The sequence below is a fragment of the Suricata suricatta genome, chromosome X, assembly GCF_006229205.1.
Source record: "Suricata suricatta isolate VVHF042 chromosome X, meerkat_22Aug2017_6uvM2_HiC, whole genome shotgun sequence".
In the NCBI taxonomy this organism is placed as follows: Eukaryota; Metazoa; Chordata; class Mammalia; order Carnivora; family Herpestidae; genus Suricata; species Suricata suricatta.
The window spans coordinates 69,850,839-69,876,010 of NC_043717.1; the positions used below are offsets into that span (position 1 = coordinate 69,850,839).

The 25,172-nt window shown below is 38.9% G+C and overlaps 1 long non-coding RNA gene across 3 annotated transcripts in view; it reads left to right on the forward strand.

The window, feature by feature from the left end:
* Positions 1-25,172, forward strand: part of LOC115283732 — a 28,800-nt gene that overhangs the window by 2,953 nt on the left and 675 nt on the right. The window contains exons 3-5 of one of the 3 annotated variants that reach the window (XR_003905058.1): positions 20,179-20,321; positions 23,201-23,328; positions 24,046-24,222. This is a non-coding gene — a long non-coding RNA (uncharacterized LOC115283732). The remainder of the gene's footprint in view (positions 1-20,178; positions 20,322-23,200; positions 23,329-24,045; positions 24,223-25,172) is intronic. The other 2 variants (XR_003905060.1, XR_003905059.1) reach the window with 2 other exon arrangements.

Below are 25,172 nucleotides of genomic sequence, written 5' to 3' on the forward strand. Positions count from 1 at the left end.
ACCCCTAGCACCTCATGTTTGCCTTCAGCTTCACCTCCTTAACCCCATGGCCAAAAGGAGACTAGGAGGGCACTTCTGCCTCAGACCCTTTAGCTGAGAACTGGCCAGGAGGGAAGGGTCATCAGGCTCATTTCTTGCATCCCTCTGGGGGCAATTCGGGGCCCCTGGTAGCCACCTCCACCTCTCTAGAGCCAAAAGATACCCATGTCCACTGAGTTCTACTCAGGCCTCCAAAGCCATAGGGGCCCACCAACATTCCCTGACTCTTGGTTTATAGCTTTCTATTTATCCCTATTCTCCTCTAAATCTATTCTTGGAAGGAATCTGTCCACTTATCTATCTTAAATTAAAGTATCCTTTCTTTTTCTGCTCACCCTTTCTCAATTTTACTCTCTAAGTTCTTGTTGAATAGTTTACCCAAATAAACAGTTTATGCTGTCATAATTTCATTCTGGGACCAGGTAGGGTAAGAAGAAAAATTAATGTGACACCTACCTCTGCCCTCCTTTTCAGTGATGTTAGCTTTGAAGTTCAGTACAGACCACTGCTTTGTAAAACTGTTCTAGGATTCATCCCCATTTCTTCCCCCATCCTCTTCTTTGTGTTGTAAACTTAAAATGTCTTAATTTTTATTTCACCAAAATGACACAAACCTCATACTTTATTTAACTTTGTGTAGCATTTGCTTTTACAGTGTTCAGGACATATGTATCTTCCCTGAAATACATAAGGAACCTGGGAATTCAGATCGAACTAAGGGAGTTAACCAAAAGAAGGATTTTTGAGAATTTTGTGTGTGACAGCCTTCATTTGAGATTAATTTTCTCCTTCTCCCTTTAACTCTCATGAATTGCTAAGAGATGAAATGAGTCTTTTGTCAGGAGAAACAAGACTTTGCATGACCGTTTTGTGCATTATCCCTCTTCTTCTAGATATTATTTTCCCTTGCTTTCTATGATACCCCTATCTCACAGTTCCCTCCAGATCTTTTCAGTGACTACCATATAGTCTCTTTTGCTAAATCTTCTTTCTCTTCCTGATCCTTTCATAATAGCAATAAAAATTAAAACTACTACAACTGTGATTTATTGAAGGTTTATTAGGTGCCAGGCATCCTCGTGCCAAGCCTGTTAAATGTAGCAGCTCTTTAATCTTACAGTAACCCCATTAGATAGCTACTGTTATTACTTTCCATTTCTAATTTACTATTGACATTAATTCAATTGCTATTAATTGCCACCTATTTCAGATGAGGAAAAAGGCTGGAAAATTAGGAAACTACCAAGGGTCATGCAGCTAATTAGTGGGGGAGTCAGAGATGAGATGCCTGACTGACTGACTCCAAAGCCAGTGCTCCTTACGCCTTAGTTCTCATACATAGCACCCTATGAAGTAGGTGCTACAATTATCTGCACATGATGCATGAGAAGACTGAGGTCTACACATATGAAGTGGTTGGCCAAAAGTCATAAGAGCAAGTGGTTTGTGTGTCACACACAAGGATGGAATCTTCTGAGGAACATATGGAGGCTTTTCTACCTTTCTTTTTCTCTTGCCCTGGACTGTAGCTAGACATCCCGCTGCCTCGCAACCACCTCCTCCTGGGCCTTCAGTTAGATTATCGTACTCCATTCAAGCTTGGTGGTGGTGGTGTTTCTCTCTAGGCCTTAGGTGCAAACAGTTATGGATTTAACATATGCAAGAGGAGATAGCAGGAGAAATAGTGGGAGAGGGATTAATTGTACAATTAGAGGTGCTAGGGGAACTTCATTACCCAATTGGAAGAAAAGATAAGTTTGCTTTCTCCCATAACACTAAATATGAATCCAGATCAATTTGATAAATAAATGTAGATTTTATGCAAATGTGTACTCTTACTAATTCTGAAATAACATATTTAGTTGTTATGAAAGGAATAAAAAGAATCAAATGTTCTAAAGCAACCCCTCTTTTTTTCTGAGAAAGAGAGAGAGAGGAGAGACAGAGAGGGGGTCAGAGGAAGAGAGAGAGAAACTTAAGCAGGCTTCACCCCTAGCACAGAGTCCTAAGGGGACTCAATTTCACAACCCTGAGATCATGAATTAAGCCAAAATCAAGAGCCAGAGGCTTACCCAACTAAGCAACCCAAGTGCCCCAAAAGCAACCCCTCTTGAAACTGCAAGAAAATACATATTACATCTCTGGGTTAGAGAAAGATTTAACTTTCCATGGTTAAGAGTGATGAAAGAAATGATAAAGGAAAGAACAGTAACTCAGAAGACAGCCTTAACAGAAATAAAAAAAAATACCAAGCTAGAAGTACTGGCAAAAAAACAAGAAAAATCATAATAACAGCAATGTTCTATTGTGTTTTGATAGCTAACATTTATTAAGTCTTACAAAGTGCCGGGTATATTTTAAGAGCTCTACATCACTTTATTTCATTCTCACAATAAACCCTGAGGTAGATCCTAATATTTTCCCCAGGTTCAAAAGCATTCTTATGTAAGGGGGAAAATGAGAATATGCATAAAATGTAAATATGGATCTTAACAAATTATTATAAAGCAAACCACCATAAACATCAAGAAATATAATATTGCCAGACCTTCTGAAGCCCCTGCCCATCAAACCACTCTCATGACAATTATGGCTAATATTTTCTTGCTTTTCTTTAGAGCTTTGCCACTCAAATAGGAATCCCCATACACCATTATTTTGTCCTAGAACTTTATATAAATAGAACTATAGTGCATGTATCCTATATCTGGCTCATTTCCTTTACAATTAGGTTTTTGAGATTCACCTTTGCATGTAGCATTTGTTCATTTTCAGTGTCACATTACAGCACTCCATTCTATGAGCTTACATGACATTATTTATCCATTCCACTGCTGAACATTTGGGTTGTTTCCCGTTTGCAGCAATTATGAAAAATGTTTCTATGAATATCCTTTTTCTGCCTCCTGGTGGACATGTGCACACGTAGGGTATCTACTTAGTGTAGAGGCTGTTTTAGGCAAGGGGCTTGAACAGTGGACACTTGAGCATAGCAAAAGGGCCCACAACAACCAACAGAGGTGAATGCAAACAGACTATTAAGTGACCCACATTGACATAGCCATAGGCCCTAACTGACCAAGTAAAATCAGGCACAGTTCATACTTCCTTACTCTACCCTTTAAAGGTGGCCCATTACCACTGTCTCATTGCAGTCTCTCCTTTGCTGTCCTGCCCTCTCCTCTGGAAGAAAATAAGAAATATAACTATGTTATGACCCAGAAATTGCACTACTAGGTATTTATCCAAAACATACAAAAACTCTGAGTCGAAATGGCACATGCATCACAATGTTTATAGCAACATTATGAACAACAGCCAAATTATGGAAAGAGCCAAGTGTCCATTGACTGATGAATGGTTAAAGAAGATGTGGAACACACACACACACACACACACACACACACACACACTCACTCACTCACAGCTGGAATATTACTCAGCCATCAAAAGAATGAAATCTTGCCATTTGCTATGACATGGATGGAACTAGAGTACATTATGCTAAGTGAAATAAGTCAGTCAAGAAAAGATAAATATCATGTGATTTCACTCATATGTGGAATTTGAGAGGCAAAACAGATGAACATAGGGAAAGGGAAGGAGGAGTAAGATAAAAACAGAGAAAGAGACAAACCATGAGAAACTTAAATACAAAGAACAGATGAGGGTTGCTGGAGGGGTGTTGGGTGGAGGGATAGCCTGAATGGGTGATGAATCACTAAATTATATTCCTGAAATCATTATTATACTACATGTTAACTAACTTGGATTAAAATAAAACTAAAAAATTTAAAACAGTGTTTCTGTTACTCCATGTATTCACAAGCACTTGGTACCATCAATAAAGCTTTATAATTCACTTGAAGTTTCACACATCTGTTATTAAATTTAGTTCAAGGTACTTGATTTTGTATCCTTTTGTAAATGTAATTTTTTTTAAATTTCACTTTCTAAGTTCTTACTGAGGGCATACAGAAATTGAATTGATCTTTTGATGTTAATTTTGTATGCTGATTTGCTAATCTCTCTTAACAATTATAAATTTTTATCTGTACCTTTATTACTTTCTGCATACATAAGCATTATCATCTTCAAATAATAACAGTTTTACTTGCTTTCCAATATACATGAAAACTAGGAGGATTGAGGACAGATTAATCATTGCCAGCATACAAGGATGGAGCAGAGGGTGTGAATATAAAGGAGTAGCAAAAAGAAGCACTTCTGAGATAACAGATCAGTTTTATATGTTGACTGTGGTGGTTACACAAATGTATACATAGATATAAATCTGTATAGAGGGGCACCTGGGTAGGTCAGTCGGTTAAGCATCTCAACTCTTGATTTTGGCTCAGGTCATGATCTCATGGTTCAAGCCTCCCTGTCAGGCTCTACACTGACAGCATGGAGCCTGCTTGGGATTCCCTCTCTCCCTCTCTCTGCCCCTCCCTACTCTCTCTCAAAATAAATGAACATTAATAAAACTGTAGGGGCATCTGGGTGGCTCAGTCTGTTAAGCTTTGGACTCTTGATTTTGACTCAGGTCATAATCTCATAGTTTGTGATATCGAACCTTGGGTCGAGCTCTGTGCTGACAGCGCAAAGCCTACTTGAATCCTCTCTCTCTCTCTGCCCATCCTCCGCTTGTGTGCTCTCTTTCTCTCTTTCAAAATAAATAAATAAACACTTAAAACTGTATAGAACTACAAAGATACATACAAATAAATACATGTAAAAATGATGAAAAGTGAATAAGGTCTATGGTCCCGTTAATATTGTACCAATATCAGTTCTCCGAATTTGATATTGTTCTACAATGACATAAGATACTACCATTAGGAGAAGTTTGGTGACAGGTACATGGGCCTCTCTGAAATACTTTTGTAATTTCCTGTGAATCTTATAATTATTTAAAAGCCACATATTTTTTTTAAAAAGCTACTATGGGTTTCCAGAGTTTCAAAAAGTAACCTTGGTACATTTAATTACTAGAATCATTCTATTAGTTGCTTTCCATGCATAGCTGGGGTAGTTTAAAAATTCCCCACCTTTTGACAAATTTTGCAAACGTGCTCAAATGAAGTGTACTAGTGCTTCTTTTTAAAATTTTGAGTTATTTTTATGATACATTTTAAAATAAAATTATATGCAGATGGTAAAAATATATTACTAGTATTTTTAGACCCTAAAGAGTTTTTGCTTATGTAGGTTACAGATCTACCAGTATTTTCTGTATTAGAAATGAAAACTGAAAATATCTAAAAATATTTATAAATTCATCAAAAATACCAGGAAACCTACTACTTATTAACATAAATAATATATTTTATAAAATAATTATATTTCCCAAAATAAAAAGTGATTTAGAAATGTTTTATGTATTTGAAAATCTCTTTAATGTCTGCCTTAATACAAGACATTTAGATTCTCATATTTGCTTCTGCATATGAAAAAAATCCAACCTTATGGAAATATGTAGTCGGAAAAAGCAGGATTTCCCAGACCTTTGGAAAGGTCTCAGGCGTCAGCTGTCTCAAGTCAGACCACACTTGGAGAATAGCAGTGCTGGAGATACAGACTGAAATATTTACAAAGTAAATGTTAGAATGTCTGCAATTTGAGTTATAATACTCTAACACACACACACACACACACACACACACACACACACACACACACACACACTTCTCATTATATGCAGTAGTTATGTTCAATAATATCACCACTAACAGTGAATTAGCAAATAATGAGCCAGTGCTTCTAGCAAAAATGCAGAGTGAGGTCCCTGAAAGCCCCTGGTCACATTCCCACCAACCAATCAATATATAACCTTGTTTCACTTGTGTTTGTGTTTAAAGACACCTATTTTATATTTCTCAAAATAATGACTTATATGCAGCATTTGTTTATAATAAAACACTAGCTGAAAAGGGTTTAACATTTTCCTCACTCTGAATAACATGACTTTAAATTTCTCTGGCTCTCAGCCTTACAAAAACGTTGTCTACTGTGCTTTTTACAATTCCATTGTTATCTTAATAATCCACAAATTTAGCTGCTTTTCCATCTTTTCCATAGCTGTATCACACACAATAAATAATATTTCAGCAGTTTCAGGAGCAGCCTCACATATAGATAAACAAATTTCCTCTTTTTTTTTCTAGATGTACTGTACTGTTAATTCAATAAATTGAACACAGTCAACAACACTAAAGCTCATTCATGAAAGAAGCTTATCTAGTTATGTGCATTTTCTCTGTAAGGCATATCACAGTCTTCTTGCTGTATCAGCTACTGACCCCTATTCATTCCCTTACATTCATTTAGGGGTATGACTTCTCAATTAATTTCCACGTTTCCACCCCCAAGCTTTCCCATTACCTTAAGTGATTTCAAGTTTCCAATTTTACTCATCTAACACCCTGGCCTCTTATTCCCTGATCCTCTTATCTCCAATGGCCTTCTTCCATAGAGATACCTTGAACTTTGTGATCACCTAGAATTTTCTTTACTCTTGAAACAATGAACATTAGTCTACTACTATCTCTGCATCTCATTCCCTCTCTTATATCCACTGTCCCAACACTTTAACCTTATCAAGACATCCTTGTGTTTTTTTCACAGTATGTGTTCCCATTTTCTTGTTTGTTTAGCATACATCTTAAAATCAATTGTTTCAACCCCTCTGACCAATATTCTCACCAAATCTTACCCACAAGACATCAGCTCTGAATCCACCCAAGAATTTTCTCTATCTTGTGTCATGGCTTCTAAACACTGATGAAGAAAGTATTATAAATATGATGATTAGTGCCATCCCATTTTTGTGATTTTTTTAAAATTTGTGTAATTTATTTTTATTTATTTTGAGAGACAGTGCAAGTAGGGGAGGGTCAGAGAGAGAAGGACATACAGAATCTGAAGCAGGCTCCAGGCTCTGAGCTAGCTGTCAGCAGAGAGTCTGACATGGGGCTCGAATCCATGAACTGTGAGATCTGACCTGAGCTGAAGCCGGGCACTTAACCAACTGAACCACCCAGGTGCCCCTCATATTTGTGATTTTCAACCAATAATTCTGCCTGGAAATCCTTTCTCAAAGCTTTAGTACATTCCTGCCTTCATTTCTCACAAAAGCTCTTCCAAATCATCACTATCCTTGAGCCCAATGCCTATCCCTGCTCTCAATATTCTCAGTAGACAGAATCAACTCTTATTTAACAGAGGAAAAATAAAACTAAGGGTATGAATTCAAGTCACCTCCTGATCTAGGTTAAGTGAATAAGCCAATGTGCCTCAATCAACCAATTCTTGAGAGATTCGTCGTTGTCCAACAAACCATCATATATTCTCTCAGATTCAGTACATGGGAAAGACTGAGAGGGTGGCAGACACCTGTTTTAGAGGCCAAAGTATCCTAGTACACCTGTGTCCAAGATGAATCCCTCCACTGGTGTTTTAGATCTTATACCTTCCTTCCCTTCTTAGAACGTCTTTATCTCTTAGCTCTTTCCCCATCAACATATAAACATTCTCAAGTCTCTACTATGTTTTTAAAAAATGTTACCTAAATCTTATGAGACCTTCCAGCTGCCATCAATCTTTCCCTTTCAAAGCTTATTGGAAGTATAACATGCATGTACAGTCTCCATTACTTCAATGCCAGCATTCCAGATATACATTGCTGTGTAATAAACAACCCCAAAACTTAGGGCTGAAAACAATAATCATTTTGTTATACTCATGATTGCATGGGTGAGAAACTTGAGCAAGACTTCACTGGACAACTCTTCAGCCCCACATGGCATCTGCTGGAGTCATTCTGTGGTATCTAGATGGTGGCTAGATTTATCTGGAGGGTCCACAGTGGTTTCCTTCATCCCTGATGCCTTAGTGGGGATATCTGGAATGCTGGGCACAGCTGGACTGCTCTGTCTCTCTCTGTCTCTCTTTGTCTCTCTGTCTCTGCCTTTATATATATTTAAAAATATATATAATATATAAAATATATAAATTTATATAAAAATTTAAAAAATTTTAATTTGTTGGCTATTTCTCAGTCTCCTAAAGTGACTCATTTCTTATGCTTTCCCTTTAACTACTAAGCTGTGTTATCAATTTTCTTCTCACTCTGCATATGATCTCTGGTTATATGATCTACACATATGGCCTTATCTATCACTTATCTACTAAGGATTCCTCAATATATATCTCCATTCCAGATCTCCCTCCAGAGACTCTCTTCCAGACTCATGTACTTTGACTTGGATGGTACCTCAAATGTGGCCAAAGATGAATTCATCCTCTTCCCTAAACTTTCTCTATTACTTATAACCTCTATCCTATATTGACCATCTTTCCCGAAGGCCAAGGCAAAAACTTGGAAGTTATCCTTAAGTCTACTCCCTCATATATTTTGTTATCACTCCATGACCATTTAACATGCTTTGAAGCTTTTCGATTTATCCACTCTTCCTCATCCCAGATACCAGGCCTGGCAAAGGACTAACAGGGTCTTGGCCTCTTCTAAGGATCTACAAATTGTACAGAAATTATGGCTTACTGCAATAAACTAAATAAATTTTGAAATTTTTAAAGATTATATTTTTCAGTAATCTCCAAACCCAACATGGGGCTTGAACTCAAAATAGCCACATGCTCTGCCAACTGAGCCAGTCAGACACCCCTCAAATATTGTTTATTAAAAACAGAGGTGACCAAGAGATATCAGAATAGGTGACATTTAAAGAGTAAAGCTCCTCATGGAAAGAGACACTCAGACGGATGGCAGTAGGATGCTACCTGTCCACAATGAAGTTATTTCAGCTCATGGGAAAGCCCAGATGGGGGCTTACGAAGCTTCTCTTGAACCTGCTATCCTGAAACTTCATCACATTTAGCTTATCTAGTTATAAAAGCTTACTTTTTTAAAGTTTTTTTAAATTTATAATAGTTTATTGTCAAATTGGTTTCCATATAACACCCAGTGCTTCTCCCCACAAGTGCCCCTGACCATGACCATCATCCCCTTCTCCCTTCCCCCTCCCCCTTTAGTCCTCCGTTCATTTTCAGTATTCAATAGTCACTCATGATTTGTGTCCCTCACTCTCCCCAACTCTCTTTCCCCCTTCCCCTCCCTATGGTCTTCTGTTAGGTTTCTCCTGTTCTCTTGTTAGACCTATGAGTGCAAACATATGGTATCGGTCTTTCTCCGCCTGACTTATTTCGCTTAGCATGACACCCTCGAGGTCCATCCACTTTCCTACAAATGGCCATATTTTATTCTTTCTCATTGTCATGTAATACTCCATTGTATATATATACCACATCTGCTTGATCCATTCATCAGGTGATGGACATTTAGGCTCTTTCCATGATTTGGCTATTGTAAAAAGTGCCACTATAAACATTGTGGAACTTGTGCTCCTATGCATCAGCACTTCTGTATCCTTTGGGTAAATCCCTAGCAGTGCTATTGCTCGGTCCTAGGGGAGTTCTATCGATAGGTTTTTGAGGAACGTCCATACTGTTTTCCAGAGTGGCTGCGCCAGTTTACATTCCCACCAACAGTGTAGGAGCATGCCCGTTTCTCCACATCCTTGTTGACATCTATAGTCTCTTGATTTGTTCATTTTAGTCACTCTGACCGGTGTGAGGTGGTATCTCAGGGTGGTTTTGATTTGTATTTCCCTGATGATGAGTGATGCTGAGCATAGTTTCATGTGTCTGTTGGCCATCTGGATGTCCTCTTTGGAGAAGTGTCTATTCATGTCTTCTGCCCATTTCTTCACTGGATTATTCGGACAGAATGGGAAAAGATAGTGGCAAATGGCATATCAGATGAAGGATTAGTATCCAAAATCTACAAGGAACTCACTAAACTCAATACCCAAAAAACTTACTTTATCAAGCCACATCATCAGGAACTAACATCCATATTCTGGGTACAATTTCTTGCTGTCCCACCAGAACATTCTTGCTATACTGGCTACAGGTTATATAAAAGTGGCCAGACAGTTTCTGGCTTCCACTATTAAATGACAATGTAGCTCATCAAACTCATCTTCTCTGAAATGTAACAATACTCTCTGTACAAATTGTAAGAAACAACTACCTGAAAGAACTGACAAACAACCCCAAATAGGCAACAACTGGAAGATAAGATTAGAACTATGCGATATTCCCATTTTTTAAGGCTTTTAACCATAGGGCAGGCCTCAATCAGTGGTTAAAACTGAATCTTAACCAGAAGGCAGTATTCAGGATTTCCGCTGCTGAAATATGTTGGGATAAAATCCTAGAATAGAGCGATCTTGATGGGTGGAGCCCTAAATTCTTTGTATAAACTCTGTCCAAATATCTGGCTGACTTGTGAACCATGCATGGATGGGGCAGTTTCCAGACAGCCCCAAAAGCTAAGAGAACTGAATAAAAATTTCAGCTGCTGCTTACCACCAGGGAGACTGAATATGGAATTTGGGTTCAGTTAATTTAACTGCCTGCTAAAATAAACAAATAAAAACAATACTCTTCAGAGGGACATAATGGCATCCAGAATCTCTACAAGATGTCTTCTACAAGTAGGAGAAATTTCAAAATGACTGGGTATATCAGAAAAAGAAAATGTGATCCATACTGAAGAAAAAAGACAATCAATGAAGACTGGCCCCAGGACAACCTAGATGCTGGAATTAGCAGGACTTTTTTTAGCAGCTATTATAATTATGCCCAAAGAAATACTGGAAATTATGCTCATAATGAATAATGACCAGTTGCATTCTATCCAGGTAAAGATCATCAACCTGCAGATATGAGCAACTGGATCAAGGTCTAGAAGAAACATGACAAGCCTGGCCAAGAGCTACAGTACCCACTGACATCCTCTTAGTTCAGATACTTATTATTTTTCATGTAGACTATTAAGATGGTCCCATAAATCATCTCTGCTTTTGGTTGCTATTTAGTATGATCTCTACCCCAACATACACAAACACACACTGACTATAAACACATTTACAGATTTTAGAAATAACTTTTAAAGCACAGTTTTAATCAGAACTTTAATTGATTGCAAGGGACAGAAACACAGCTTTAACTTGAACAAAAGAGGAAGTTTATTGTAATTCTCATATTATCATAGGAAGGACATGGATGCAGGGGGCCTCAAGGACAAGTAAGACCAGAGACTTGAACACCAATAGGAATCTACTGCTCATCCTGCATGTTGATTATATTCTCTCAAGCAAGCTTCCTTCCTGTGGCTGCTAAAGTGGCTATGAGCAGTTCCTGGCCACACATCTCTCAGCTATACAACAAAAGTGAGACACAATATTTTCCCCCACTTAAGTTAAAAAAATGTTGAAGAGAAGAATTCTGATTGTTCTGATCTAGATTACCTGCTCATTAATCAAACCAATTAAATCAACCCTTATGATTGGAAGCCCCCACTAAAACTATATGGCTAGACAGGAAAGAAGTAGCACCCCTCTCCCCCAAAAGAGAGGGTTTTGTTTCCAAGGTAAGGGAAAGACACTGGGAAAATGATAAAAATCTACCAGGTCTCCTGTATTCTCTGTCTTAGTTGGTGGTAAAACTATCTTCCATGCAATCACTCATGGCAGAGTCCTGGAATTTCTCTAATAGTAGTGACTGCTAGTTGTCTCCAGTATCTGTTATCTTTTCTCCTCCACAAGGCATTCTGCTGCTTGGAACATGAATGTGATAGCTGGAGCTCCATTTTGTATCATGAGGGCAAGTGTCACACTGTGAAGATGATAGGACATTAAAGCCCGTCAGGGTTTAACATTAAAGATAAATGAAGTTCTATCCTGTTTAATCTAGTTATTTTGGATGTCAGATAACTCATAGCTGAAACTAATCCTGACACCCCCCTCACTCCCCACTGTAATCAAGGCAAAATAATCTAGAAATTAAGAGTATCATGCAGTGAACCAGGTTAGAGTACCTTAGAACCAACTACCTAGGCTTGAATATATGCTCTGTAGCTTCCTAGCTCTGTGATCCCAGCAAATTGCTTTATCTCCCTGTACCTCGGCTCCCTCATATATAAAATGAGGTTAATGATATCATCTATACTGTAGATTGGTTGTGGGAATTATGGGAAGATAATTCACATAAGCACTGAGAATAATGCCTAGCTCATAATAAGCACTTAATGAGTGTTAACTATCATTTTCAATGCCTAATTTTACCTATTAAAGATTTTAAAAGACAGTCCCTACCTTCACTGCTCAAGTGCCACTTTATTCCACTCCAATGAGCTCTGTCTCCAGTCCAATTCTTCCACAACATCCTCCACAATGCCTAAGCCTGGCCTATCTAGAGCACCCTGATTGTCCAGGTCACTTCTGTTTTAAACATCTTGATGACTCCACATTATCTACAAAATGAAGCCTTAACTCCTTAGCCTGGTGACTCAGGCCCTTTTGGATGAGGACCCAACTGGCCTTTCTTGGCTCATTTCTTGTCACTCCTCCACCACCAACCATATGCTGGCTTCACTGAACTATTCTCAACCATCTTCTCCTTACCTGCCTCAAAAGTGTCAGCCAGGGGAAGATGGCAGAGCAGCATGGAGACTCTCAGCTTTTCTCATCTGTGAAATGCAGTTAGATCAGCACCAAACCATTTTGCACACCTTGGAAATTGATCTGAGGATTAACATAACAGTCGGCATAATTTGAGACACAGAAATCAGCAGGTATGTGGTGTGGAGAGGTGAACTGGGGGAAAGAATAGCTGCAGAGGGTAGGGAGCTGTTTTTGTGGAGAGAGGACAGAGAAAGAGAAAGAGGGAGAGTGCGGTGCATTGAGATCATCCAATAAAGCACTCCCCCAAAAGTAGCTGCAGAGAAAGAGTGAAAACACTTGCATGAGACTGAACAAGAAATATGTTCCTCAAAACCATTGACAGGAAGGCCGCTGCACCCGCTGCCATAGCCACTGCTGCCGCTGCAACTACTGCCGGGAGTGAGGGTCACATTCGGTTAATTTTAACTTTTAAAATGGCTGTGCGACCTGGTGCTGGGTCACTTTTGACTGGCAAGATGAATGTCGTCTTTCAATCCTAGAAGTGATTACTGAAACCATTTGAATTTAACCTCCAAAGTCTCTGAATGGGAAGCCATAGCCCAAATGGCCTTCTTCTTCAATTGGGCCTTTGTCTGGACTATGTCACCAAAGTTTGATGTTATACCAAGGACAGCTGGAGAAGGGCAAGATGGTGAAGTAAGGATCTCCGTAAGCTTCACCTGCCCGCATCTATCAAGCTGAGAAGGACTGAAACGACAATACTCTGATATGCGAGAGTGGGAGGAAAACACACAAACTCCAGAAAGCAGACAACCTCAAAGATGCCTGAGTGAGTGCGAACTGGAGAAATTAAAAATCAGGCCAAGCCTCGGAGGTGCAGAGGGGTGGGAGCCCCAGCCCAACACAGGGAGAGTTCACAGAGCCCCAGAGAGATGAGGGAAAGAGAGAGACTGAAAACACTCATACAACTGTCTTTAGAGAAGAGATAAAAAACTCGGCCCAGGATAGAGAGAGATATTGTCACCCCATATTTAACCACTGGGTGTAGGGAGAGAAATCCGTCCCATCTAGCTGGCAAATTCTTCCTTGGGCTCAGTGGCAGCAGCACCGATTCCAGATGGCACCAGGAGAAACAACCCTGTCCCTCTATGAAATCCCGGTTAGGAAGCCGGCCGCCATCGGGAGTACATCTCATCTCTGGCTGTAGCATTACAGTGCATGGATTAGGATTTGGAAATGAGGTGGAGCTTGGAAAATAAACTTGTCTCCCCTGCAGCACAGGGAGATCAGACTCAAAAGAGCAGCTTGCAATGCTTGGTTCCAGCAGAGCTTGGGCACCGCCATTCTTCTCCCCGCAACCTCCAAGTCGAGGCCTCAGAGAGCACCTTCCAAGACCTACCTATACCAAGCCACGCACATCTGTGCGGGAGAGCTGCCTTTTTTTTTTTTTCCTTGCCATCCATATATATTCTCCCTTACCTCATACTTATCTCACCCATTGGCTGGATATATGCTTTTAGACTGTCCATTGTCTTTTGTTGTTTCTGTCCCCTCCCTTTTTCCTTTCCTTTCCTTTCCTTTCCTTTCCTTTCCTTTCCTTTCCTTTGCTTTCCTTTGCTTTCCTTTCCTTCCCTTCCCTTCCCTTCCTTTCCCTTCCCTTCCCTTCCCATCTCTTTCCTTTTCTTCTCTTTTCTTACTCCTTTTGTTTTGCTTGTTTCCTTGATTTGTCAGTGAGGTTGCATGTGTTTGTTCCCTATATGTTTGTCTGTTTTCCTTTTCAGGGCTACTTCAAGAAACAAGCCAAATTACACATGATGCAGAGTCACTGAGTAGGAAAATACAATAATCAAAGGCACAACAAGAGAAACTGAGAGACACCATTAAAAGAACACTTCCTGAATGGACTGGTCCTGGAGAGTCAATGAGATTCCTTTAACACAGCAATACTAACAGGTGCACAGTGCATAACAGTATTTAAAACTGATAAGAGACAGAAAGCTAGCCAAAATGACAAAACAGAAGAGCTCTCCTCTAAAGAAATTCCAGGAAGAAGTCACAGCCACAGAACTGCTCAAAACAGATATAAGCAACATAACGGAGCAAGAATTTAGACCAATTGTCATAAAATTAATTGCTGGGCTTGAGAAAAGCATGGAAGAAAGCAGAGAAGCTATTGATAGAAAGACTAGGGATGTTAGAAATAGTTGTCATGAGTTAAAAAATGCTATAAATGAGGTGCATAATAAAATGGAAGTGGCCACTGCATGGATTGAAGAGGCAGAGAGGAGAATAGGTGAATTAGAAGACACAGTTATAGAAAAAGAAGAAGCCGAGAAAAAAAGAGAGAAATTGATACAGGAGCACGAAAGGAGAATTAGAGACCTGAGTGATACAATCAAACAGAACAATATCCATATCATAGGAATTCCTGAAGAAGAAGAAAGAGAAAAAGGTCCTGAAGTGGTGATTGATCAAATTATAGCCAAGAACTTCCCGAATTTGGGGAAAGAAATAGACATTGAAATTCAAGAGGTGCAGAGGACCCCCTTAAGACGTAATTTGAATCAATCTTTGGCACAACATATCTTACTGAAACTGGCAAAATATAAAGATAAAGAGAAAATTCTGAAGCAGTTAGGGAGAAAAGAGCTCTAACATCCAAAGAGAAACCTATCAGAGTGGTTACAGACCTATGTACTGAAACTTGGCAGGCCAGAAAGGAATGTCAAGGAATCTTCAATGTGATGAGCAGAAAAAATATGCAGCCAAGAATCCTTTATCCAGCAAGCCTGTCATTTAAAATAGGAGAGATAAAGGTTTTCCCAAATAAACAAAAATTGAGAGAATTTGTCACCACCAAACCAGCCCTACAAGAAATCCTAAGAGGGACTCTATGAGGGAAATGTTGCAAGGATACAAGGTTACCTCTCAGAGACACCACTACAAACATGAGCTCTACAGAGAACACAATGAATCCAAACACACATTTTTAAAAAATAACACTGAATGTAAATGGAATGAATGCTCCAAACGACACAGGGTAACACAATAGTTAAAAACCCAAAATCCATCTATTAGCTTTCTACAAGAGACTCATTTTAGACCTGAACATCGTCAGATTGAAAGTAAGGGGGTGGAGAAATATCTATCATGCGACTGGTAGTCAAAAGAAAGCCAGAGTAGCCACACTTATATCGGACAACCTGGACTTTAAAGTAAAGGCAGTAACAAAAGATGAAAAAAGACATTATATAATAATTACAGGGTCTCTCCATTAGGAAGAGCTAACAATTATAAACATCTTTGCACCAAATTCAGGAGCACCTAAATGCATAAAATAATTAATCACAAACAGAAACAATCTTATTGATAAAAATGTGCTAATTGCAGGGAACTTTAATACTCCACTGACAGCAATGGATAGATCAACCAGATAGAAAATCACTAAAGAAACAATTGATCTGAACGACACATTGGAACAGATGGAATTGATAGATATATTTAGAACTCTGCATCCTGAAGCTAGGAAATTCACCTCCTTCTCGAGTGCACATGGCACATTCTCTAAGACAGATCACATACTGGGGCATAAGCAGCCCTCCAAAAATATAAAAGAATTGAGATCATACCATGCACACTTTCAGATCACAATGCTATGAAACTTCAAATCATTCACAGGAAAAGCTCTGGAAAACCTCCAAAAAGGTGGAGGTTAAAAGCCACTCTACTAAAAAATGATTGGGCCAATCAGGCAATTAAAGAAGAAATTTAAAAAATATAAGGAAATAAATGAAAATGAAATACAACAATCCAAACTCTCTGAGATGCAATAAAGGCAGTCCTAAGAGGAAAGTATATTGCAATCCAGGCCTATTTCAACAAACTAGAAAAAGCACAAATTCAAAATCTAACAGAACAACTAAGGAAATTGAAGGGGAGCAGCAAGAGCACCCCAAACCCAGCAGAAGAAGAGAAATAATAAAGATCAGGGCAGATATAACAGTATAGAATCCAAGAAAACAGTTGAAGAGATTAATGAAACCAAGAGTTGGTTGTTTTTTTTTTTTTAAAGAAACAAAATTGATAAACCTCTAGCCAGGCTCATCAGAAAGAAAAAAGAGAACACCCACATAGAGAAAATCACTAATGAAAATGGATCTATTCCATAAAATCCCTCAGAAAACAAGCAATCATCAGAGATTACTATAAAAAATTATATGCCAACAAACTGGACAATCTAGACGAAATGGACAAATTCCTAAACATACATGCACTACGAAAACTCAAACATGAAGAGATAGGAAATCTGAATAGACCCATAACCAGTGAAGATATTGAATTTGTTATCAAAAAATCTCCCAACAAATAAGAGACCGGGACCAGATGGCTTTCCAGAGGAATTCTACCAGACATATAAAGCAGAGCTAGTACCCATTCTTCTCAAGCTATTCCAAAAAGTAGAAATAGAAAGAAAACTTCTGGACTCATTCTACGAAGCCAGCATCACTTTGATTCCCAAACCAGACAGAGACCCAACAAAAAAAGAGAAGTACAGGCCAATATCCTTAATGAATACAGATGCAAAAATACTCAACAAGATACTAGGAAACTGAATTCAACAACATATAAAAGGAATTATCCATCATGATCAAGTGGGATTCATTCCTGGGTTACAGGGCCAGTTAAACATTTGTAAATCCATCAATGTGATACAACACATTAACAAAACAAAAGATAAAACCATATTATCCTTTGGATGGATGCACAAAAAGCATTTGACAAAATACAGCATCCTTAATAAAAACCCTCGAGAAAGTCAGGATAGAAGAACTTACTTAAACATCATAAGAGCCATTTATGAGAAGTTCACAGAAAATATCATCCCCACTGGGGAAAAACTGAGGGCTTTCCCCCTGAAATCAGGAACATGACAGGGATGCCCACTCTCACCACTGTTGTTTAAGCTAGTGCTGGAAGTCCTAGCATCAGCAATCAGACACCAAAAGGAAATACAGGGTATCAGAATTGGCAATGATGAAGTCATACTTTCCCTTTTTGCAGAAGACATGATACTCTACATGGAAAACCCAACAAACTCCACCAGAAGCCTACTAAAACTGATCAATGAATTCAGTAAAGTCGCAGGGTACAATTTCAATGTACAGAATTCAGGTGTTTTTTTATACACCAATAATGAGAAATCAAGAAACCGATCCCATTCACAATTGCATGAAAAACCATAAAATATCTAGGAATAAATCTAACCACACATATAAAAGATCTGTATAATGAAAACTATAGAAAACTTATTAAGTAAATTGAAGAAGACACAAAGAAATGGAAAAACATTCCATGCTCATGGATTGGAAGAATAAACATTGTTAATTTGTCATTACTACCCAAAGGAATCTACACATTCAATGCAATCCCCATCAAAATTGCACCAGAATTCTTCTCAAAGCTGGTACAAACTATCCTAAAATTCGTATGGAACCACAAAAGACCCCAAATAGCCAAAGTAATATTGAAGAAGAAAACCAAAACAGGAGGCATTACATTCCCAGACTTTTGCCTCTACTACAAAGCTGTCATCATCAAGACAGTATGGTATTGGCACAAAAGCAGACACATAGACCAATAGAATAGAAGAGAGACTCCAGAACTGGACCCACCAATATATGGTCAATTAATCTTTGACAAAGCAGGAAAGAGTATCCAATGGAAAAAAGACTGCCTCTGTAGCAGGTGGTGCTGGGAGAACTGGACAGCAACATGCAGAAGAATGAAACTAGGCCACTTTTGTACACCATACACAAAAAGAAATTCAAAATGGATGAAGGACCTGAATGTGGGAAAGAAACCATCAAAACCCTATAGGATAAAGCAGAAAACAGCCTCCTTGATCTCAACCACAGCAATTTCCTACTCGACACATCCCCAAGGGCAAGGGAATCATGAACCAAAATAAACTATTGGGGCCTCATCAAGATAAAATGCTTCTGCACTACAAAGGAAACAATCAAGTAAACTAATAGGCAACTGACAGAATGGGAAAAGAGAGTTGCAAATGTCATATCAGATAAAGGGCTAGTATCCCAAAACTACAAGGAACTCACCAAACTCCACCCCCAAAAAACAAATAATCCAGTGAAGAAATGGGCAGAAGACATGAATAGACACTTCTCCAATGAGGACATCCAGATGGCCAACACAGACACATGAAATGATGCTCAGCCTCACTCATCATCAGGGAAATACAAATCAAAACCACCCTGAGATACCACCTCACACCAGTCAGAGCGGCTAAAATGAACAAATTAAGAGACTATATGTGCTCCTGAAGATGTTGAGAAATGGGTACCCTCTTCCACTGTTTGTGGGAATATCACCTGGTGCAGCTGCTCTGGAAAACAATGTGGAGGTTCCTCAAAAAGTCTATCAATTAACCTCCGCTATGACCCAGTAATCGCACTGCCAGGGATTTATCCAAGGGATACAGAAGTGCTAATGCATAGGGGCACATGTATTCCAATGTTCATAGCAGCACTTTCAACAGTAGCCAAATCATGAAAGAGCCTAAATGTCCATCAACTCTTGAATGGATCAAGTAGATATGGTTTATATATACAATGGAATACTACATGGCAATGAGAAAGAATGAAATCTGGCCATTTGTAGCTCATGGATGGAAATTGAGGGTGTCATGCTAAGTGAAGTAAGTCAGGCAGAGAAGGACAGATACTATATGTTTTCACTCATATGTGTAACAGGAGAAACTTAATAGAAGACCATGGGGAGGGGAAGGGGGGGAAAAGAGTTAGGGAGAGGGATGGAGGCAAATCATAAGAGCCTCTTGAATACTGAAAACAAACTGAGGGCTGAAGGGGGAGGGGTAAGGGGAAGGGGGGCGATGGTTATGGAGGAAGGAACTTGTGGGGAAGAGCACTGGGTGTTTTATGGAAACCAACTTGACAATAAAGTATAATAAAAGAAAAGAAGATATGGTTGTGTATACAGATATAGTGCAATATCACTTGGCAATCAAAAAGAATGAAATATTGCCATTTTCAAAAACATGGATGGAAATATAAATTTCATATGACTTCATTCATATGTGGAATTTCAGATATGAACCAGATGAACATAAGGGAACTGAAGGAATAATATAAAAACAGAGAAGGAGATAAACCATAAGAGATTCTTAAATTCAGAGAACAAACTGAAGGTTGCCTGAGGGGTGCTCGGTGGAGGGATGGGCTAAATTTGTGAAGGGCACTAAGGAGGACACTTGTTGGGATGAGAATTGGTTGTTACATGTAAGTGATGAATCACTGAATTCCATTCCTGAAATCATTATTGCACTATATGTTAACTAACTTGGATTAAATTGAAAAAGAAAGTGTCAACCACCCCCACTCGTTGTCTCCTGAACTCTTTCCTCCCTCAGCTTCTGTGGCAACACACCCTCCTGGTTTTCTTTCAATATACCCGGCTATTCCTTTCCCATCTTTTCCATGGTCTTCTCATTCTGCAACCCCTTGTTAAGTGTCAGCGGTGCCTCTTTAGTCGACTCTTGATTTCACTGCAGGTCCTCTCTCTGAGTGATGGCATCCACTGTCAGACTTTCAAGTCCCTCCTACATGCAGTGACTCCCAGATATTCACTCTTCACCTCTTGCCTGAGCTCTGGTCTCACACTTCACATGGATATTGTCTCCTGAAGATCATGCAGGTAAATCTTTAGCATGTTCAAAATGGAACTCATCTCCCCCACCCCAAATTTGCTTTCCCTCTTTTCTCTATTGGTAGCACCACTATCACCCAAGCCAGAAACCTGGAACTCTTCATTCTCTACATCTAATAAATTATCAAATCCTGCCAATTTCACGTCCCCTATAACTCTTCAAATCTGTCTTCTCTTCTCTGTACTCATTGCCATTGCCCTAGTCTGGTTCTCATACTCTCTAGCATGGAATCAGCAATGGTCCCCTCTCTGCCTCTAGTCTGTCATGTATCCAATCCAACTGACAAACTGAGTTACCTACCTACAGTGAAAATTTTTATTATGCTACTGCCTGATTGAAACTCTTCACTGGTTTCCACTGCCTAGACAAAATTACTACTTTGCCCTGCAGTTGTTAAATATCTACTATGTACCAGGGATTATGCTGGGTATTACCAAGACAATGCTGACCATAAAATGGCCCTCGCCTCCTAAGGAATTTGTCATCTACCTGGAAAGACAAATACATAACCACATATTAATGACATAATGTGATTAAGTTCTATGATACATTCACAGAGTATTAAAGAACCACAAGATTGAGTTCCTTGCAGTCAAACACTTGTGCCTTCCTAATCTTTGTATCCTCAACATCTGGTACCAGGTCTAATTCAGTAGAGAATTGTTTTTGAATACTGAACAGATCCTCTGTGATCCTCAGTTTCTCTCTCTTCAGCTGACAGCTCACATATCAAATGAATGCAATCTCTTGTTTGAACCCCGATTTGAATAATGTAAATGCAATTTTTAACAGCAAGATAATCAGATAAATTTAAATATTGGCTAGATAGCTAATGACATTAAGGTATAATTATTTGTTTTTTTAGTGTTATAGTGGTACTGTGGTGTGTTAAAAAGTCCTTATCTTTTAGAGGTATGTAAGAAAATATTTTAAAATGAAATAATGCAATGAAATGTGATCCTCTGTGATCCTCAGTTTCTCTCTCTTCAGCTCACAGCTCACATATCAAATGAATGCAATCTCTTGTTTGAACCCTGATTTGAATAAAGTAAATGCAATTTTTAACAGCAAGACAATCAGGTAAATTTAAATATTGGCTAGATAGCTAATGGCATTAAGGTATAATTATTTGGGGTTTTTTTTAGAGTTATAGTGGTACTGTGGTGTGTTAAAAAATCTTTATCTTTTAGAGGTATGTAAGAAAGTATTTAAAAATTAAATAATGCAATGGAATGTGAGATTTGCCTGAAAATAATCCAGTGGTGTTGTGTGGGAATAGAGCTGAAGCACAACAGGCCATCTCTATGTTAATAATTGCTGAAGCAGGGTGATGGATAAAGTAAATGACAAAATTAATCTCTGGGGGTTTTATGGCAATTCAATGAAATGATTATATAAAATTGCTGATATAACGCTTGTTGTCTCAAAAAATGTTAGTTTTGCTTCTCTCTTCAGCCATTTAATTCCATACATGGAAGCTTAGCAGAAGAAACAGCAAGTCAGTAGTGTGGATTTAAATTAGAAAGCCAACATCCAAAGAGCTGAAAATATACTCAACATCATTTCTTTTCTCTATTCGGTAAAGATAGAGTAGCTAAGAGCGCTAGAGGGCTCCCCAGCAGTTTGGGTAGGAATGGTAGTGCTCCAAGACCAGCAGAACACTAGGAAAGAAATGGCTTGAACTTTTGTGGAGAACAGAAAAACTGCTTCAGACATGAACCATGAGCTCTTGGCTGGAGAGGGCTGGTCTTTTCCTCTGGTCTTGAATCCCTTGGCAATACTGCCTCCCGGTGGCTCTCTCGTATGATTTTACTTTTCCCAAATGCAGTTAGTCCTCCTCCCGTAGTTCCTCACTGTGAAAATTCTGGAATAGAACAGTCCCTCTTAATAAAATGTTCCTTGAACTGCTCAAAGTTGAGCATATCATATCATATAATATCCCTCACGTCCTGCAAAGTGCCTGGTACTTAAGCTCTTTTATAACACCTCTCACTGTATTAGAATTATTTACCTATGAGCATTCATTAATTCACCCAACAAACTTAAGTGTCATGTCTAGGACAGACAATGAGTTAGGCATGGAAGACACAGCAGTGAACAAAACTACTTGAGCATATAAACAGAATTAAACATGTACACAGAGTGAAACTAGCTACTTTCCCACGTAGTATAAAAATAATAGTTATTTAACAGGTTTTACTTTCTAAACAATATTTTATTTTATTTTTTAAAGTAATCTTTCTGGGGCGCCTGGGTGGCTCAGTCAGTTAAGCCTCCGATTTCGGCTCAGGTCAGATCTCACGTTCGTGGGTTCAAGCCCCGCATCAGGCTCTGTGCTGACAGCTACCTCAGAGCCTGGAGCCTGCTTCCTGTTCTGTGTCTCCTTCTCTCTCCGCCCCTCCCTCTCTCATGCTCTGTCTCTCTCTGTATCAAAAATAAATAAAACATTAAAAAAAAGTTTTAAAAAAGTCTTTAATCTTTCTGTCCAACATGGGGCTTGAACTCATGACCCTGAGATCAAAAGCTATATGCTCTACTGACTGAGCCACCGAGACACCCCTGCTCTAGGTTTTAAATCTTAGAAACTATATCTTCAGGCACCACAGACAACAGAGGGGATAGTTTTCCTATACAAATTGGTTAAATCACATTGGCCCGGGGGGTGGGGGTCAGGAAGAGAAAAGATTAGAGTAGAACGATGGAAAGAATATCTTCTTCCTGATTCGATAAGCAAAGACAAGAAAAACAAAAGACAACCAAGCCAAGGGAGGAAGAATTCAGATTGGGGAGCAGAGGATTCCCTTAGTGAGGCTTGACTACAGACAAAGAGTATGTGTTTTTATTCATCCTATTTCTTGTTTTTCAGCCACATCCACAGCCTCCATTACCTGGGTCAGCTCCATTGAGACAGCACGGCTTCTTGGGCAACCCTGTGCCCCGGCCACAATATTCCATTGTGATGCTGGACAGCAAGGCCCATAAAAGGCAGCCATAGTAATGAGCTCTTCTTTTCTTTCCTTCTTATTTTAATGAAATGCTACAGTTATCAGAAAATGTTTACATATAATCAAGGCATTTTGTGTATGGCACATCATATTTTTTGTTATAAGAACACTAATGCAAGAGTTCAGTGGGAACTGCCTCACTGTTCTCAGAGTTGCAATTCAGGGAAAGACAAGTGGTACAAGAAAGCAGTGAAAAAGATACAAGTGCAGAAAAAGCTGGGTTTGTGTTTCTCCTTTCTTGCATTGAAGCAATGCATGAGAAAAAAAGACCCTTGTGATAAGTAGACAATACAGAACCCCTAAAAGGTGTTGTTATTATCCAGGTACAGGGATGCCTATATACATTCATCATTTATTATTTCAGTAAATGTGTATCAAGTGCCTACTATGTGCTAGGTACTCTTCTACGCACTGTGGATGCAGCAATGAACAAAACAGACACAAAGTTTTGCCCTCATGAAGGACACTAATTCCTCCTGCTTTTCCTCTTCCACATTTTGCTCCTTTTTCTCCTTCATCTAGTGGAGTACATCAAGCTATGAATTAAAAGACTTGAGTTCTGGTACCTAGTTCTGCCACGATGTGAAGATGTGTGGTCTTCACTAGCATCTCTAGGCTCAAGTACTCTACATATCCTGAAGATGAAAACACCTATCCTAGAGCTGTAGTGAACCCACAAATCAATCTAATACAGACTGTTTTCCAGGAGTCTACAGAACAACAGGAAGGCCAGATACGTGTCCAGATAACTATAATGCAAAACTGAAGATTGAAGGTGACAGAAAAGAGAAACAGGGAATAGATGGTGGGGAGAACAGGTGGTCTAGAAGGTTTCCAAAGAAGTTTTGCTGACTTTGCATCTTGAGTGTTGGATAAGATTCAGGTATGTGTCGGTGGAAAGAAGAACTTTTCAAGGTAGAGTATACAGAGGGAATAAGCAGATTCAGTAACAGAAGAGGGACAATCAAAGCTCCCCATGGGGGAGCAGAGAGCAATCCAGTAGCTGGAACACAATGAAAGAGCCAAACACAATATTCACATGAATTTTTATAATGAAACAATAGGCTGAAACTTTTTGTATCTGGCCCATAACCATTAAGTCAATTGGCAACTATATTCAACACATATAAATAACCGATATCTTTGTATGCTCACTGATTACACAATTCCAATATATTATTAGGACTTCTATTCTAACTTACAAATAGACTGAGTTACCCAGCAAGACCTACTTATATATGTAACATATAGACACATATAGAGGCTTTAAAAGTGAACCATATTCTGTCAGATTAAAAAAAAATAAATCTCCTATACATTTCACCAGAAACAATATTGTTGGTGATTTCATCTGATCCCATACAATGAAATAGAGAAGAGCAAATGTCCCTTACCTTTTGGTTAGTAAGTACTGTTACCAGGGAGATTAAAGAGCTAGTAGTCTTAACAGTTTCTTTTATTTTTAATAGTTTATTTTCAAATTGGTTTCCATACAACACCCAGTGCTACTCCCCACAAGTGCCCCCCACCATGACAATCACCCTCTTCCCTCCCTCCCCCTCCCCTTCAGTCCATGGTTCCTCTTCAGTATTCAATAGTCTCTCATGATTTGTGTCCCTCACTCTCCCCAGCTCTCTTTCCCGCTTCCTCTCCCTATGGTCCTCCGTTAGGTTTCTCCTGTTAGAGGATTTGCCCAAAGGATACAGAAATGCTGATGCATAGGAGCACATGTACCGCAATGTTCATAGCAGCACTTTCTACAATAGCCAAATCATGGAAAGAGCCTAAATGTCCATCACCTGATGAATGGATCAAGAAGATGTGGTATATATT